This window comes from Oncorhynchus keta, chromosome 25 (genome assembly GCF_023373465.1).
Source record: "Oncorhynchus keta strain PuntledgeMale-10-30-2019 chromosome 25, Oket_V2, whole genome shotgun sequence".
Taxonomy (NCBI): Eukaryota; Metazoa; Chordata; class Actinopteri; order Salmoniformes; family Salmonidae; genus Oncorhynchus; species Oncorhynchus keta.
Genome location: NC_068445.1, coordinates 18,447,926 through 18,466,520, shown reverse-complemented (window position 1 = coordinate 18,466,520; position 18,595 = coordinate 18,447,926). Strand labels below are relative to the sequence as shown.

Here is an 18,595-nt window from a genome sequence, read left to right as displayed (position 1 = left end):
TCATTTATTTTTTTGTAAACTGAGCAAAAAAGAAACGTCCTCTCACTGTCAACTGCGTTAATTTTCAGCAAATTTAACATGTGTAAATATTTGAATGAACATAACAAGACTCAACAACTGAGACATAAACTGAACAAGTTCCACAGACATGTGACTAACATAAATTGAATAATGTCTCCCAGAACAAAGAGGGGTCAAAATCAAAAGTAACAGTCAGTATCTGGTGTGGCCACCAGCTGCATTAAGTACTGCAGTGCATCTCCTCCTCATGGACTGCACCAGATTTGCCAGTTCTTTCTGTGAGATGTTACCCCACTCTTCCACCAAGGCACCTGCGAGTTCCCGGACATTTCTGGGGGGAATGGCCCTAGCCCTCACCCTCCGATCCAACAGGTCCCAGACGTGTCCCATTGAGATCCGGGCTCTTCGCCGGCCATGGCAGAACACTGACATTCCTGTCTTGCAAGAAATCATGCACAGAACAAGCAGTATGGCTGGTGCGTTGTCATGCTGGAGGGTCATGTCAGGATGAGGCTGCAGGAAGGGTACCACATGGATGTCTTCCCTGTAATGCACAGAGTTGAGATTGCCTGCAATGACAACAAGCTCAGTCCGATGATGCTGTGACACACCATCCCAGACCATGACGGACCCTCCACCTCCAAATCAATCCCGCTCCAGAGTACAGGCCTCTGTGTAATGCTCATTCTTTCAACGATAAACGCAAATCTGACCATTAACCCTGGTGAGACAAAACCGCGACTTGTCAGTGAAGAGCACCATTTGCCAGTCCTGTCTAGTCCAGCGACGGTGGGTTTGTGCCCATAGGCCGATGTTGTTGCCGGTGATGTCTGGTGAGGACCTGCCTTACAACAGGCCTACAAGCCCTCAGTCCAGCCTCTCTCAGCCTATTGCACTGATGGAGGGATTGTGCATTCCTGGTGTAACTCGGGCAGTTGTTGTTGCCATCCTGTACCTGTCCCGCAGGTGTGATGTTCGGATGTATCGGTTCTGTGCAGGTGTTGTTACACGTGGTCTGCCACCACGAGGACGATCAGCTGTCTATCCTGTCTTCCTGTAGCTCTGTCTTAGGCGTCTCACAGTACGGACAATGCAATTTATTGCCCGGCCACATCTGCAGTCCTCATGTCTCCTTGCAGCATGCCTAAGGCACGTTCATGCAGATGAGCAGGGACCCTGGGCATCTTTCATTTGGTGTTGTTCAGAGTCAGTAGAAAGGCCTCTTTAGTGTCCTAATTTTTCACAACTGTGACCTTAATTGCCTACCGTCTGTAAGCTGTTAGTGTCTTAATGACCGTTCCACAGGTGCATGTTCATTAATTGTTTATGGTTCATTGAACAAGCATGGGAAACAGTGTTTAAACCATTTACAATGAAGATCTGTGAAGACATTTGGATTTTTACAAATTATCTTTGAAAGACAAGAGTCCTGAAAAGTCCTGCTGAGTTTATATTCATTAGTATCCAGCATGGTGCTGTCATCCAACAGTCTGCACTCGGAGCCATTTCTCCACTCTTGTTTGAAGGTTGTTCATTCACTGTTCTCTTTTCTCTTGTTTCCTTTCATCTCTCACATAAATTAATTCTATCCACGATTAAAGCTATCACACACAAGTTTTTAATTTGGCAGAACTATCCTTTAAACGAAACGCGTCGAAAGATTTGGTCACTTTGCGATTTTGTAGCTGAGGGAAACAAACATGACGTCGCGTTGCTACTTCCTGAAAAGATTGAGAGCTTGTTCACTGAATTTAGATAATTTGTCTTTCTTTTTTCAATGTGTGAAGCATGTTTTGGCATATGATATGAACTATTTTAATAAAACAGAGCTACTGTCAAGTTGCTGTAATGTCAAGCCAAAATAAGTTCATGAGTAAGAATTTGCTTAACAAGTCATATAATAAGTTGCATGGACTCTGTGTGCAATTATAGTGTTTAACATGATTTTTGAATGACTCCCTCATCTCTGTACCCCACACATATGTATATGTAAGGTCCCTCAGTCGAGCAGCGAATTTCAAACACAGACTCAACCACAAAGACCAGGGAGGTTTTCCAATGCCTCACAAAGAAGGGCACCAATAGGTATATGGGTAAAAAAAGCAGACATTGAATATTCCTTTGAGCATGATGAAGTTATTAATTGCACTTTGGATGGTGTATCAATACATCCAGTCACTACAAAGATACAGGTGTCCTTCATAACTCAGTTGCCAGAGAGGAAGGAAACCGATCAGGGATTTCACCGTGAGGCCAATGGTGACTTTAAAAATGTTACAGAATTTGATGGCTGTGATAGTAGAAAACTGAGGATGGCTCAACAAAATTGTAGTTACTCCACAATACTAACCTTATTGACAGAGTGAAAAGAAGGAAGCTTGTACAGAATACAAATATTCCAAAACATGCATCCTATTTGCAACAAGTCACTAAAGTAATACTGCAAAAAAATGTGGCAAAGCAATAAACTTTTTGTAATGAATACAAAGTGTTATGTTTGGGCCAAATACAATGCAACACATTACTGAGTACCACTCTCCATATTATCAAGCATAGTGGTGGCTGCAACATGTTATTGGTATGCTTGTAACTTTCAGGGACTAAACGTACAAGAAGGGAGCGAAGCACAGGCAAAATCCTAGAGGAAAACCTGGTTCAGTCTGCTTTCCACCAGACAATGGGAGAATAAGTCATCTTTCAGCAGGACAATAATCTAAAACACAAGGCCAAATCTACACTGGAGTTGCTTACCAAGACGACAATAAATGTTCCTGAGTGGCCAAGTTATAGTTGACTGAAATCTATGGCAAGACCTGAAAATGGTTGTCTAGGAATGATCAACAACCAATTTGACAGAGACTGAAGAATTTAAAAAACAATAAAATGTGTAAACGTTGCACAATCCATGTGTGGAAAGCTCTTAGAGACAGCTCTTAGAGACAGCTCTTAGAGACAGCTCTTAGAGACTGCTCTTAGAGACAGCTCTTAGAGACCCAGAAAGACTAATCGCTGCCAAAGGTGCTTCTACAAATGCCTTAGCGGTGTGAATACCTATGTAAATTAGATATTTCTCATTTTCAATGGATTTGTAATTCACTTTTTCATTATGGGGTATTGTGTGTAGATGGGTGAGAAAAAATATATGTTTAATACATTTTGAATTCAGCCTGTAACACAACAAAATAAATCAAGGGGTAAAGGGGTATGAACACTTTCTGAAGGCACTGTATGTTATTTTCAGAGATTGACTGGCTCATCATTTTAAGCTCATTTACTGCATTTCTATACAATATAACAAATCTAAAATGATTGTTGATGAACAGCAAAAAATATCCCCAGCCATTATCTGATTATCTGATTGAAAGTGACTAACACAATCAATGGGGGCCCCCTGGAGGCCAGGGTCCTTGGCTATGTGCCCGGTCGTTAATTTAGCCATGATTACTATACGTTTACTGACATGGGCTAATTGAATGACTGACATACACTGAGTATACAAAACATGAAGAACACAGGCTCTTTCCATGACAGACTGACCAGGTGAATAGAAGTGACAGCCTATGATCCCTTATTGATGTCACTTGTTAAATCCACTTCTAATCAGTGTAGCTGAAGAGGAGACAGGTTAAAAACCCCTAGAATCTATTGACGCACCGGTGCATCAATTTAAGTAACATAATAAAAAAATCCCCAACAAAACCCGTCAGTTTAAGCTTTTGGGCTGCGTCTTAATCCACCGCATCCACCAATGGCGGCCTTCCGTATCTGCGGTGGAAGGTGGCCGAGCTACAGCAGTGTTTGTCAGACCATGAGACATCCCGAAAATCAGTCTTCTCACGAAAACGTCTGTAGCATCCGAAGGGCGAGGTTCTCACAAACAAAATGGTGTTCTCCGTTTTGCTCTATGACCCCCAAAAGTGTCATGGGACTGGTCTGAAGGCAACCGGTACCGCTTTTAAAAAATGAATGGAAGTATGGAGGTAGTTTGGTGCCTAGCACGCACCCTACATGTGGAAGTAAATCATTAACCTTGTCTTTATACCTGTTCAGACAACACATTCCAGGTGGCAGTATGCACCCTTGCCTACTGTGAAATGGAGAAGGCCCTCCATGGCATTGCCAATGCCATCACAGAACTATTATGGCACAGATGCAAAGAGCCCTCTATCTACCTCTATGTAGTAGGCCTACCTGCGATGTTCAACACATCCTTACTTCCTCATTTGGTCTGATTGGTCGATTGTGTCCCAAATGTTATCTTATTAGCTACCTTGGCCTTTTCTAGTCTATTAACTCTTCTCTATTGGCTTTGCCGATAGTCCTTCTACATAGCAAAGCTGCTGTTATGCCAGCCGCCACTCATCACTACCTGAGCCATGAGCACAGAAAATCAATAGCAGCAAGCAAGCTCATTCTCCAACAGAAAGGTGCAGTATTGAGAAATGGATGAAATCACAGTGACCAAAAACTCTTGTTGCAAATATTCGTTTAGCTAATTCACTAATAAAAAGGCTTGTGCCGACGTGCCCAGACATGCATGCAAGCTAGCTAAGCAGATAGCTAAGATTACAATAAGTAACCCTTTCATCTGTGGTGTTAGCTAGCTCTATTAGTGACTATGCTACCTAGCTGGCTAGAAAAACATGGTGATAAAATATCAGATAGGAGCTAATAGCTAACGTTAGCTGGTTATCATTTTGTACATGCACCGTTTTCGGCAACGAGCCATCTGACTTGCATTGTAAAGTTAGCCATTTACTAGTGTGCTGATCTGACCAGACGCAATCGTATCCGTAAATGTCCAGTTGATGGTCGGATTAGATGTCACGCTTGCTCCTGCCACGCCCTCTGGTGGTCGCCCGGTGTCTCCTTGATCTACAGTTATTTCCCTGTACTCTCTCTCCCTCCCACTTCCTCTGTTTAATTGTGTGGTTGGAGACAGATGTGCTGGAGTCATAAATTAAGACCTCTATATACCCATTCCTGCCACTTCCGATCTGCCACTCTGCCAGATCGTAATCTCTGCTCAGTCAGTTATCATTCTAGCCTTTTGTCTATTCTCAAGATCCTGTTGCTCTGCTGTGCTCGTTTTCCGGCCTTACACCATTTTTGTCCTCTCCTTGTAGTTACCGCTCTGCCTCTGGCTCCTGTTCCACATCTCACCACCAACCACCTTGCTCTGGATATCACTCACCACCATTAACTTGGATTCCCCTCAAGACCTGTTCCCCTGTTCTACTCAGCCAACTCCAACCTCACTCTACACTCCTGTTTTTTTACAACTCATCTGAGCTACCCTGGTTCTGCACTCCCCATTTCTCTGTTCATTAAACATTTGTACATTCATCCCGGTTTCCACTTCTGAGTCCGCTTTTGGGTTCCCCCCTTCGCTCATCATAACATTAGATTATTGTCTTAACAGGGAAAGAAGGACGTTTGCCTAAATAAAGTTTGGCAATAGGTTTAGATATCTAAAGCCTTGTTGAAATTGCCAGTTTGAAGTGACTCAACAACAAACAACAAAATGCTAGCTAGCTAGCAACTTGTAAACAATTACTCATTCCTGTAAGTACTGTTTTAATAGTAATGTTAAATAATACACATTGGCTGCTAAGCCAATTATATTATATGATTGTTGCCTCCCTTTGAAGTTGATTGTGATGGTAACGGTATTTGTTTTTCATGATAATTATTAGGTGGAGGTTGTTAGCTACAATGGTATCTTCAACCTAGCCTAGCTTTTAGCTGTGCCTCCACCACTGCGCACACACCAGTCGTTACCATGACAACTAGTGTAACCATGTCAGCAAATTACTGCCGTCTGGACACACAAATCAGATTTGGTAGCCCTTTATGCACATTCCATGATCGAATGTTCTAAACACACTTCCTACTGGCGTGGCAATTTCCGGTGGCGCATACTATAGAACGGAAGTCAGTCTAGTTATCGACGTTACTACCACTATGTCACAGTTTTTTACTATGTGTCTTCAGGACTTGCCTCAAATTAATATTAATTATGTACATCGAATTGTTAAATCAGCCTCAGACTCCAGCTAGCAAGAATGAAAAGGGGTTCAAGATGTATATAGGAAGCTACATAGACAACTATGAAGGTGAGTACCAAGTCAGTGACAGATAACGTTAGCTAGCTACAATCATATTAGCTAGCTAATTTAACTATTAACTGTAACTAGTTACTTCGTAAAATGATGTAACGTTGACAGAATATACCTGAGAATGTGTGTATTTTCGTTAGCTTGGTTAAGCTATGCTTGCTAGCTAAAAAAATACTTGTTATTCATGTCTTCTATATAGTATCTAACAAAGGTACATTGACAGGGGAGATCACCGTGAGGGCTGCCTGTCACAGGTCCATGAGGAAGAGTGAAAAGCCGCACAGCATGAGAGTAGGGAAAGATTATAGATAGCTACTCTGGACCTTGTTAAACATCTGCTGTGGGACACTGTCATCATGGTCAAATTGTGTTGGAGACAGTGTCAACGTTTAATCTTATCAATAGATAGATATTAATGATGGGTCCCAATCCCAATTTAGAATTGCCCACTTAACAGCCTATTTGGTAAAGATCTGTTGATGCAGTGGTAATTGTGGTACCGAAACACAATGTATTCCTGTATTCCTGTATAGTTAAATTAGCCCCTAGTTAAGAAGACTAGACACTACTATGTTTATTGTTATTTATGGACCGCATCATTCTTGTTTCTCACTTATCTTCACAGATGGTGTTAAAGCACTCCGTACCAGTGATAGTGGTCCATAGCCACTGCTCCTGTGTTGCAGGAAGTTTTATGTGCAATCATCTGGTGGCCCTTCTTTACCAGACAGCGCACTACTCTCAACTAAACATTCCTGCTGCACCATCAGTTTATAGCTGCACAGACACAGAACAGTGTTGGCACAAGCCAATATTCATAAAAAATGCAGTTGAAAAGTATTCAGCCTATGTAACAGTAAATCCTTGTTAATTAGGGTGGGAAGCTAGGTCCGGTTGATGGGATAGTGTTCTGTAAACCTACTAACTCATGTGCTGAAGGAATAAGGTAAGTTGGAGGTTACTAGAATGGAAACATTTTAGAAAACTTTTTTTTTTTTTGTATCTAGATGATAAGCCTAAACAGTGGCATCTTTATGATGTAATGACAAATGTTTGGGACAAAGACTGGGGGGAAATATATAATCTGTATATTTTAATCCATTTTATTTGAACTTTGGGCTTGTGCTGTTTCTGGAAAAGTTACATGAGTCTTTGTCATAGTAATATCTCCAACCTGATGTTAAAGTTTAAAAATGTTTTGCAAAAGTTCTCTACAAAGCACTCAATGGATACATGCCTGACATGGACCTTCTCAGAAACGTATTCCAACTTTTCTCCACTTACTGCCCCTCTTGTGACAACAATGGAAATGTCAGCTGGCCTTTGGGCCAGTGCAAGCTGGCAGTGTGCTATCCTGTCAACTTCCACAACCAAAGACCCATGAAACTGAAGATTGCCGATGCCCCTTCTCCACCAATACTTCCATTAGATGGCTACAGGCTTCAGTCTTCCCAGTGTGCTTACGTCCTTATCCATCAGAAGCAGTTCCACGTCAAAGCATTAGAGACAACCTACGAGATGTCACACAAAGTCAAGGTTGCTACAAGGGAGCAGAGCAGCAGGGCATCAGCTCAGGAAAATGAGAATAACATCCTCTTGTTTCCGAGAGGTTTGCCATGACCGGGGAGAGACCACAGCTGACCTAGCTGAGCGGATGTTCAAGTGATCTGGTATGCAGACCGTGGAGATGAAGGGGGCTAGCCATGGAGCCAGTGGCTGTACAGGAGTACTGCACACTGAAGAATGTTAACATCTTTCCGTGTGGCTACGTAGTGCACCGAGATGCTCCGTGGTTAGGATCCTCTCCAGAGGGCATCATATTTGATCCCAGTGTGAGACTACACTTTGGACTCTTTGAGGTCAAGTGCCCAAATGTACCAAGTTATGTTGAGTGCCCTTACCTGAAGATATAGAATGGAGAGCTGAATTTGAAGAGATCTCATGCTTACTACTGGCAGGTGTAAGGTCAAATCCTTCCCACAGGTTGTAGCTGGTGTGACTTTGTCAGCTGTGCACAGGAGGACATCCTAGTTGAAAGGATGTATAAAGATCTACAGGTTTCAAAAACTATTAAGAGAGAAGGTTGACCACTTTTACTTGCAGAAGTGTCTCTCGCACCTGAATGGATCCCCTGCATGGGTTTCATGAAAAATAAGTATTGATGTTCTTGTGAAAACTACAGTAGAATAGATTTGTTTAAAATAAATCTATTTCAGCAAATGTTCAACTGTTCAGTTAATCAATTACACATCTCTAACATTGTATTCAATCTTGCATTCTGGCTGTACTGTGTTTACTTAATTTCTTTCCCCCACCCCTGTCACTCATTGCCTAATTAAAGCCAATACAAGCTCCACACAAACTGATATTCACTACCACACAAATGATTGATACATGTCGTAGATAAACAAATTATTATTTTGCTGCTAGAAAATAAACACATGTACATTTACACTGGCTTGGCCCATGCTCTGACCAAAGGTCCGATTTGATAGTTGACCAACAGGCATGCCACTGCAAATAAATGGCTGATGCTGCCTGAGATGGTGCTTGTGTTCCTTTACTCTGCAGATCATTCTTTCAACATGCACTCTCAGCCTGGCAATGGATTGGGTCTCCCTAACCTCATGCGCTGGCATCTGTGTGCGTCTTGACAGAAAGGCTGGCTGGTAGACCTTGCACTGAACAATGTCATCTACGAGGAAGCCCTCCACTATAATGGCCATGTCAGGGGTGAGTAAGGAAATAATTCCAGACTGCTTGAAGATCTCCTTGTCATTCACAGATCCAGCATACAACAATGACACAAAAGTGACAGCTCCATGTGGTGACATTCCCAACATGCCCTTAAAAGGTACAGTGTGTCTTGTAGGAAGAAAACACCTCACTCTGCAGTAGGAGTGAAGATGGTGTCTGCAAGCGGAGTTCAGTGCAGTCGATCACTACCTGGGTGTCTGGATAGTCCTTGAACTCAGGTGGCCTTTGATGGTTTCCTTGGGGATCCATATCCGTGCTGATCCAAGCAGACAGGGCAAGAATAGTAATGTCGATTGATGGATGCTGAACCAATGGGCCAAATCCTTCTGCTTCAGACCCAGTGACAGATGAGTCATAAACAAGAAGAACTTGTCGATTGATGGCAGTTTTAGTACAATACAGTCCTTATATTCGATCCATAACAAAAAGTAAATAGTGTTTAACAATTACAGTCAGATCAAATCATATCTTAAGTATTTAATGAAGTTTCCCTTACCGGTTTTCTTAGAGGTACACTTGTTTCAGATGGATTGGTGCTTGTGACTCTTATAAACTTGGTTTCTGCTGCCTGCTCAATCAAGTGCCAGAAGGCCATCAGGTGGGTGTAGCTTGCAAATCTAAAGACAGACCCAGAGTATTTGAATACCACAAAAGCTCATTACTATTCTTGCCCATCTTCTCTAAGCATCAAGTAGCACTAGACATGACCTAGCTGCTATTGTAGCCTGTTTTTCTTGTTACTGCAATTCATACTGTAATTCACAGTAGTGAATTTATTTTAAGTGTTCCGTTATTTAATCTGGGAAGTGGACTAATATACATTCAATGTGCCTACTTATGCTAAGACATGCTAGCATTGTTTTAAATAACAATGAACATGTTCTTAAAGTTAAGATGGACTTTGGGATAATAATAATTCATAGTAAATAATAAACAATAGTAATGTTGGATAATAACAAATCATTACTGTACCTTGTGTAAAAACGTATAACCTTGTCAGCTCACTGGTCACCATAGCATCACCCACCCATAGCACGCGCTCCAGCAGGTATATCTCACTGGTCACCCCCAAAGCCAATTCTTCCTTTGGCTGCCTCTCCTTCCAGTTCTCTGCTGCCAATGACTGGAACTAACTGCAAAAATCACTGAAGCTGGAGACTCATATCTCCCTCACTAGCTTTAAGCACCAGCTGTCAGAGCAGCTCACAGATCACTGCACCTGTACATAGCTCATCTATAAATAGCCCATCCAATCTACCTCATTCCCATACTGTATTTATTTATTTATCTTGCTCCTTTGCACCCCAGTATCTCTACTTGCACATTAATCTTCTGCACATTCTACCATTCCAGTGTTAAATTGCTATATTGTAATTACTTCGCCACCATGGCCTATTTATTGCCTACCTCTCTTATCCTACCTCATTTGCACATACTGTATATACATTTTTCTACTGTATTATTGATTGTACGTTTGTTTATTCCATGTGGAACTCTGTTGTTGTATGTATCGAACTGCTTTGCTTTATCTTGGCCAGGTCGCAGTTGCAAATGAGAACGTGTTCTCAACTAGCCTACCTGGTTAAATAAAGTTGAAATAAAAACATTTAAATTAAAGAACCAGCAAATCGCTGTAGACCAAAGCTGTGTTGGGCGGTCAGTTTCTTATTTTGATCTCTACATCGACCGGGAAGCTATAGAAGCTCACAATACGATTAGATTTGGAAGAAACTGAACAGAGGCACTGAACAATGTTCATTAGCACCTCCTTCGCATGGCTGTAATTTAAACATAGCCATTGGGAACTATTTCAGTCAAATGCACCGACAACAGTTAGAAAGCTAGTAAGGTAGTGATAAAAACAATAGCAGAAATCGTTCCAGAAGTCATCAACCCGGTCGGAAGTAAATTACAATGTTGGTGGCGGTATAATGCATAGAGCCTATTGGCTCAGTGTTCTGTCATTCATAGGGACACTATGTCACTGCAAAATCTACAGGGAGAGCTAGAAAGTTCAAGCCCCTTGGGTGCAGCCGTAGATTTACATTAAAAGTGCCCATCCAAGAAGGCTCAAGGTCATTGGCCACAAAATTTCACTACGGATTGCCGCTTATCCGCTCACGTTCCCTTATGCCATAGTTTGTACATCTCAATTGTCAGTAGAAACCACATTTGTTTTAGCAAGTCAGCCATATCAGCTATGTTTTTTTAAAGGCAGTAAATGAGGCTGAATGAACTGTTTCGCTGCCAGACAAGGCTCAACTGATAGCCAGGTGTAGCAGTTATAAGGATTCACTCCATGGTGCTGAAAAGAAAGCTCTTCTGTTGGGACAGCTTTATGTAGGCCCTACCAGTTTGCAGGCAACGTTTGTCACCGTTATAGTGCTATTAATGTGTTGTGTAGTGGCTTGCTGGCATGCATCTAAAAAAAATAATTGCCCCACAAAGATTTACGTGCTAAAATCACCACTGGTTCTTTTATATTCTCAAACGTACAGCAGTGCCTTTATGATGTCCTTCCATACAGGCGTGACATGCTGGAGTGATGCTTCTATGCAAATATTGTTGATCAGTAGGCTACTATAAGTCCCAAACTGAAGGCAAACAGATTGTTTATCTACTGTAGCACCATAGACTCCACTGATCAGCCAAAACAAGCACAATAACTCAATTCATACACACTCCTACTGAAAATGCATTCACCTGTATTGTGAGTAGACCTATGCCATCGTAATACCATTGGTAACAACAAATGTATTGTTTCATTTTAAAATGTATGCATTAATGCATGCATGGCTGTCTCTGGGAAATTGACATCAAATGTTCAAACTGAATGATATTGAAGAAACTAATACAAAAATAACAAATCCATATCAGTCGTTCTCTACTTTATAGTTCGCCACTTTTGACAGGAGCCCTATGGGCCCTGGTGGTCAAAGTAGTGCACTATATAGGGAAAGGGTTGCCATTTGAGACGGAACACATGTCTCCACCAAATCAATGCTTTTAGATTTGTGGGATGTAGACTGCAGGTGGCTTGGAATGCAGCCAGATGATTATATCAATTCATGGGCACTTACTTTAAAATTTAATTTTGTGTTGTTGCCTAATAAGGGTCTTTCTCCCATATATTTTAACAGTGCCATCGTCATATGTCCGCCAGTCAGAGTTATCCATGGTCCACACACACACACACGTCACAAAGCTGCCTACATACTTCCTTTGGATAATCCGTTTCCATGGGTGTCAAGTCACCAAACACCTCTTCCTCCGCAACGGCAGAGCTGTAAACGACAAGGCTGTCATATCTCGTTTCAACATAACCTGCATCATCAATGCCACACATCAATGACATCACAAACACTTCCACTGCACAGATGGACTATATCCATATACATGTTAGACTCTCCATCATCACCTCTGAGTGACTTCTTTGATGAGGTAGCGGATAAAATACATCTTGTTGGGGAGCAGAGTGGACGCACATTGGTTCACGGCAGCGCAGGCCTGAGTCGCTCAGCTACACTATGCTTGTTGGTCTAATGAAGTACCATGGAATGACACTTTGACGCCCACAAACGGGTCAAATCTTGTGGACCTATTATCAGGTCAAATAGCAGATTCTGGTAGCAACTCATCCACTATGAATGCAAGCTCAGCAGTTGTGCCACGATCACAATAACTTGACATTTATTAAGAGACTAGATATGCTTCCTCTTTGAACTGCACTGTTTGTTAAAATGATCTCCTCTAAACACGTCTTACTATCTTGTTTTATAGAGCCCCACAATGGAGGTGTCATAATGCCAATAAAACCTAGAGGTCAAACAGGGAAATGGTTCCAATAGTTTTTTCCACCAAATTACAAAGGCATGCTTATCTTTCTCAGCTTCACAAATTCCCTCAATAAGGCAAGTGTCCTCTGCATTGTCATCTAATAAGCATATTGCGTAATATCAATTTGTAAAAATAAAAAAAAATCTATATTGATTAAACCAAGCAAGTGTTCTTCACCAGGAATCAGGCTGCTTTTTAATTTCACTGTCAGTTCCTGTCACAACTTGCAGACGTGTTTACGTGCTGCTGTGCGTTTTGTTGATAACCTTACTTTGCTACCTGACAACTTTACTGTTTTTACTTTTTAATTAACGTTTATATTTTTAGCTTTTCCCTCACTCAACTTTTTTTTTTTCATTCATTCTTTTTTGCTCTGGACGCTTTTTCTGGGCGTGGTTGGTCAGGACCTCCACCAGCCGGAGCTAAGTAGTAACATTAACATGATGGCTTCTGGAGGGAAAGGCTGTAGGAATGCTCAACCGGTGTCGCTCATTCAGCCGACAGAAACTTTCAACCGGTTCTCCCCATTAAGCAGCATGTCAGAGGCCGAGCCTTCTCTGGTCTCTACTCCTCCCGTTATGGGGTCTGAGACGTCGAAGCCTCCCACCATTAGCTTTGACAAATTGAAAACGCTAGTCATTGGCGACTCCATTACCCGCAGTATTAGACTTAAAATTAATCATCCAACGATCATACACTGTTTACCAGGGAGCATGGCTACTGACGTTAAGGCTAATCTGAAGATGGTGCTGGCTAAAGCTAAAACTGGCGAGTGTAGAGAGTATAGGGATATTGTTATCCACGTCGGCATCAACGATGTTAGGATGAAACAGTTAGAGGTCACCAAGCACAACATAGCTTCAGCGTGTAAATCAGCTAAAAAGATGTGTCGGCATCGAGTAATTGTCTCTGGCCCCCTCCCAGTTAGGGGGAGTGATGAGTCTCACAACTCAATCGCTGGTTGAAAACTGTTTTCTGCCTCTCCCAAAAGATAGAATTTGTAGATAATTGGCCCTCTTTCTGGGACTCACCCACAAACAGGACCGAGCCTGGTCTGTTGAGGAGTGACGGACTCCATCCTAGCTGGAGGGGTGCTCTCATCTTATTAAAAAATAAAAATAAAATCTACAAACATAGACAGGGCTCTAACTTCCCTAGCTCCACAATGAAATAGGGTGCAGGCCAGGCAGCAGACTGTTAGCCAGCCTGCCAGCTTAGTGGAGTCTGCCACTAGCACAGTCAGTGTAGTCAGCTCAGCTATCCCCATTGAGACTGTGTCTGTGCCTCGACCTAGGTTGGGCAAAACTAAACATGGCGGTGTTCACTTTAGCAATCTCACTGGAATAAAGACCTCCTCCATTCCTGCCATTATTGAAAGAGATTGTGATACCTCACATCTCAAAATAAGTCTACTTAATTTTAGATCCCTCACTTCCAAGGCAGTTATACAGCGTTCCTCACTGAGTTCCCTGAATTCCTATCGGACCTTGTAGTCATAGCAGATAATATTCACATGGAAAAGTCCACAGACCCACTCCAAAAGGCTTTCAGAGCCATCATCGACTCAGTGGGTTTTGTCCAACATGTCTCCGGACCTACTCACCGCCACAGTCATACTCTGGACCTAGTTTTGTCCCATGGAAAAGATGTTGTGGATCTTAATGTTTTGCCTCATAATCCTGGACTATCGGACCACCATTTTATTATGTTTGCAATCGCAACAAATAATCTGCTCAGACCCCAACCAAGGATCATCAAAAGTCATCCTAAAAATTCTCAGACAACCCAAAGATTCCTTGATGCCCTTCCAGACTCCCTCTGCCTACCCAAGGTCGTCAGAGGACAAAAATCCGTTAACCACCTAACTGAGGAACTCAATGTAACCTTGTGCAATACCATAGATGCAGTTGCACCCCTAAAAACTAAAAACATTTGTCATAAGAAACTAGTTCCCTGCTATACAGAAAATACCCGAGCTCTGAAGCAAGCTTCCATAAAATCTGAATGGAAATGGTGCCACACCAAACTGGAAGTCTTCCGACTAGCTTGGAAAGACAGTACCGTGCAGTATCGAAGAGCCCTCACTGCTCCTCGATCATCCTATTTTTCCAACTTAATTGAGAAAAATATTTATTTATTTATTTTTGATACTGTCACAAAGCTAACTAAAAAGCAGCATTCCCCAAGAGTGGATGGCTTTCACTTCAGCAGCTATAAATTCATGAACTTCTTTGAGGAAAAGATCATGATCATTAGAAAGCAAATGACGGACTCCTGTTTAAATCTGAGTATTCCTCCAAAGCTCAGTAGTCCTGAGTCTGCACAACTCTGCCAGGACCTAGGATCAAGGGAGACACTCAAGTGTTTTAGTACTATATCTCTTGACACAATGCTGAAAATAATCATGGCCCCTAAACCTTCAAGCTGCATACTGGACCCAATTCCAACTAAACCACTGAAAGAGCTGCTTCCAGTGCTTGGCCCTCCTATGTTGAATATAATAAACGGCTGTCTATCCACCGGATGTCGACCAAACTCACTAAAATTGGCAGTAATAAAGCCTCTCTTGAAAAAGCCAAACCTTGACCCAGACAATATTTTAAAAACTATCCCCATTCCTCTCCAAAAATGTTTTAAAAAGCTGTTGCGCAGCAATTCACTGCCTTCCTGAAGACCAACAATGTATAAGAAACGCTGCAGTCTGGTTTTAGACCCATCATAGCACTGTGACTGCACTTGTGAAGGTGGTAAATGACGTTTTAATGGCGACAGACCGAGGCTCTCCATCTGTCCTCGTGCTCCTAGACCTTAGTGCTGCTTTTGATACCATTGATCACCACATTCTTTTGAAGAGATTGGAAACCCAAATTGGTCTACACGGACAAGTTCTGGCCTGATTTAGATCTTATCTGTCAGAAAGATATCAGTTTGCCTCTGTGGATGGTTTGTCTTCTGACAAATCAACTGTACATTTTGGTGTTCCTCAAGGTTCCGTTTTAGGACCACTATTGTTTTCACTATATATTTTACCTCTTGGGGATGTCATTCGGAAACATAATGTTAACTTTCACTGCTATGCGGATGACACACAGCTGTACATTTCGATGAAACATGTTGAAGCCCCAAAATTGCCCTCACTGGAAGCCTGTGTTTCAGACATAAGGAAGTGGATGGTTGCAAACGTTCTACTTTTAAACTCGGACAAAACAGAGATGCTTGTTCTAGGTCCCAAGAAACAAAAAGATCTTCTGTTGAATCTGACAATTAATCTCGATGGTTGTACAGTCGTCTCAAATAAAACTGAAGGACTTCAGCGTTACTCTGGACCCTGATCTCTCTTTTGACGAACATATCAAGACTGTTTCAAGGACAGCTTTTTTCCATCTACGTAACATTGCAAAAAGCTGACATTTTCTGACCAGAAATGATGCAGAAAAATGAAGCCATGCTTTTGTCACTTCTAGGTTAGACTACTGCAATGCTCTACTTTCCGACTACCCGGATAAAGCACTAGATAAACTTCAGTTAGTGATAAATACGGCTGCTAGAATCCTGACTAGAACCCCCCAAAATTATCATATTACTCCAGTGCTAGCCTCCCTACACTGGCTTCCTGTTAAGGCAAGGGCTGATTTCAAGGTTTTACTGCTAACCTACAAAGCATTACATGGGCTGCTCCAACCTATCTTTCCGATTTGGTCCTGCTGTACATACCTACACGTACGCTACGGTCACAAGACGCAGGCCTCCAAATTGTCCCTAGAATTTCTAAGCAAACAGCTGGAGGCAAGGCTTTCTCCTATAGAGCTCCATTTTTATGGAATGGTCTGTCTACCCATGTGAGAGACGCAGACTCGGTCTCAACCTTTAATCTTTATTGAAGACTCATCTCTTCAGTAGGTCCTATGATTGAGTGTAGTCTGGCCCAGGAGTGTGAAGGTGAACAGAAAGGCACTGGAGCAACGAACCACCCTTGCTGTCTCTGCCTGGCTGGTTCCCCTCTCTCCATTGGGATTCTCTGCCTCTAACCCTATTACAGGTGCTGAGTCACTGGTCTACTGGTGCTCTTCCATGCCATCCCTAGGAGGGGTGTGTCACTTGAGTGGGTTGAGTCACTGACGTGGTCTTCCTGTCTAGGTTGGCGCCCCCCCTTGGGTTGTGCTGTGGCAGAGATCTTTGTGGGCTATACTCGGCCTTGTCTCAGGATGATAAGTTGGTTGTTGAAGATATCCCTCTAGTGGTGTGGGGGCTGTGCTTTGGCAAAGTGGGTGGGGTTATATCCTGCCTGTTTGGCCCTGTCCGGGGGTATCATCGGATGGGGCCACAGTGTCTCCTGACCCCTTCTGTCTCAGCCTCCAGTATTTATGCTGCAGTAGTTTGTGTCGGGGGGCTAGCGTCAGTCTGTTATATCTGGAGTATTTCTCCTTGTCTTATCCAGTGTGAATTTAAGTATGCACTCTCTAATTCTCTCTTTCTCAGAGGACCTGAGCCCTAGGACCATGCCTCAGGACTACCTGGCATGATGACTCCTTGCTGTCCCCAGTCCACCTGGCCGTGCTGACCTGTTGCACCCTCGACAACCACTGTGATTACTATTATTTGACAATGCTGGTCATTTATGAACATTTGAACATCTTGGCCATGTTCTGTTATAATCTCCACCTGGCACAGCCAGAAGAGGACTGGCATCCCTCATAGCCTGGTTCCTCTCTAGGTTTCTTCCTAGGTTCTGGCCTTTCTAGGGAGTTTTTCCTAGCCACCATGCTTCTACACCTGCATTGCTTGCTGTTTGGGGTTTTAGGTTGGGTTTCTGTACAGCACTTTGAGATATCAGCTGATGTAAGAAGGGCGAAATAAATTTGATTTGATTTGAATCAGTTTGGTGCCTTATTTAATTAAGACCTATATCCACAGTTCTGGCATGACAGAGATGCAACTTCGCTACTGAAGAAGAAAACAAAAATTAGTGCCAGACAGAAACAACAACCGATAAGCTTCTGACACTCTGCATTACGCATTGGGAGCATCATATCAATATTCAGAAACCTCCATGCATTGATTGAACAATAAATAAAACAATGAAAGGGATTGAACTGACACTATGGAAACCATATATTTTTTATACTTTTTGTTCCAGTTTAGTGTACTCTGTGGTCTTGGGTCGGCATCCCGATCTCAACCTCTTTCCCTCTACGCAAAAGGTTATGATCTGGCAAAAATAGACAATAATAGGCCTGTGTCACAACTTGTTTCATTGACCCCTATCTTACATATTTTCATCAAACACATTCATGATATCTCTACTGTCTTGGATTTACTTGTTTCGGAGGCATCTTTTCATGGTTTAATTACTCAGATTATGACCAAGAATCAAAAGCTGTAGTGTGTAAATTAGGAACTAAGTACCTTCTGCTTGTTGTGGTAGCTAATGTAGAGCACTGCCACCAACACAGCTGTACACACAATGTAAGCAAAGAAGCTACTGCTCTCTGCCTTATCATGCAGGCCATGGACAATATTATTATTCAGCTCCTTCAGTTCCTTTCCAAGCTGCTGGTTCCTTTCCAGTAGATGCTCCCGCTTCTGGTTCCTTTCCAGTAGATGCTTCTGGTTCCTTTCCACTTCTGGTCTCACTTCTGGTTCCTTTCCAGTAGATGCTCCCGCTTCTGGTCCCGCTTCTGGTTCCTTTCCACTTCTGGTTCCTTTCCAGTAGATGCTCCCGCTTCTGGTTCCTTTCCACTTCTGGTCCCACTTCTGGTTCCTTTCCAGTAGATGCTCCCGCTTCTGGTTCCTTTCCACTTCTGGTCCCGCTTCTGGTTCCTTTCCACTTCTGGTCCGGCTTCTGGTTCCTTTCCAGTAGA

At 42.5% G+C, this 18,595-nt stretch overlaps 1 long non-coding RNA gene across 2 annotated transcripts; it reads left to right on the top strand.

Annotated features, from left to right (window-relative positions):
* The first annotated feature begins 5,814 nt into the window (after positions 1–5,814).
* Positions 5,815–17,925, top strand: LOC118374383 (uncharacterized). 2 transcript variants are annotated; one of them, XR_004823599.2, is made up of 4 exons: positions 5,815–6,137; positions 6,766–7,086; positions 8,712–8,873; positions 17,214–17,925. It is a non-coding gene; the product is annotated as an uncharacterized LOC118374383 (long non-coding RNA). The 2 variants fall into 2 exon arrangements; XR_008078903.1 differs by having other exon boundaries at positions 6,766–8,873.
* Positions 17,926–18,595: the final 670 nt, after the last annotated feature.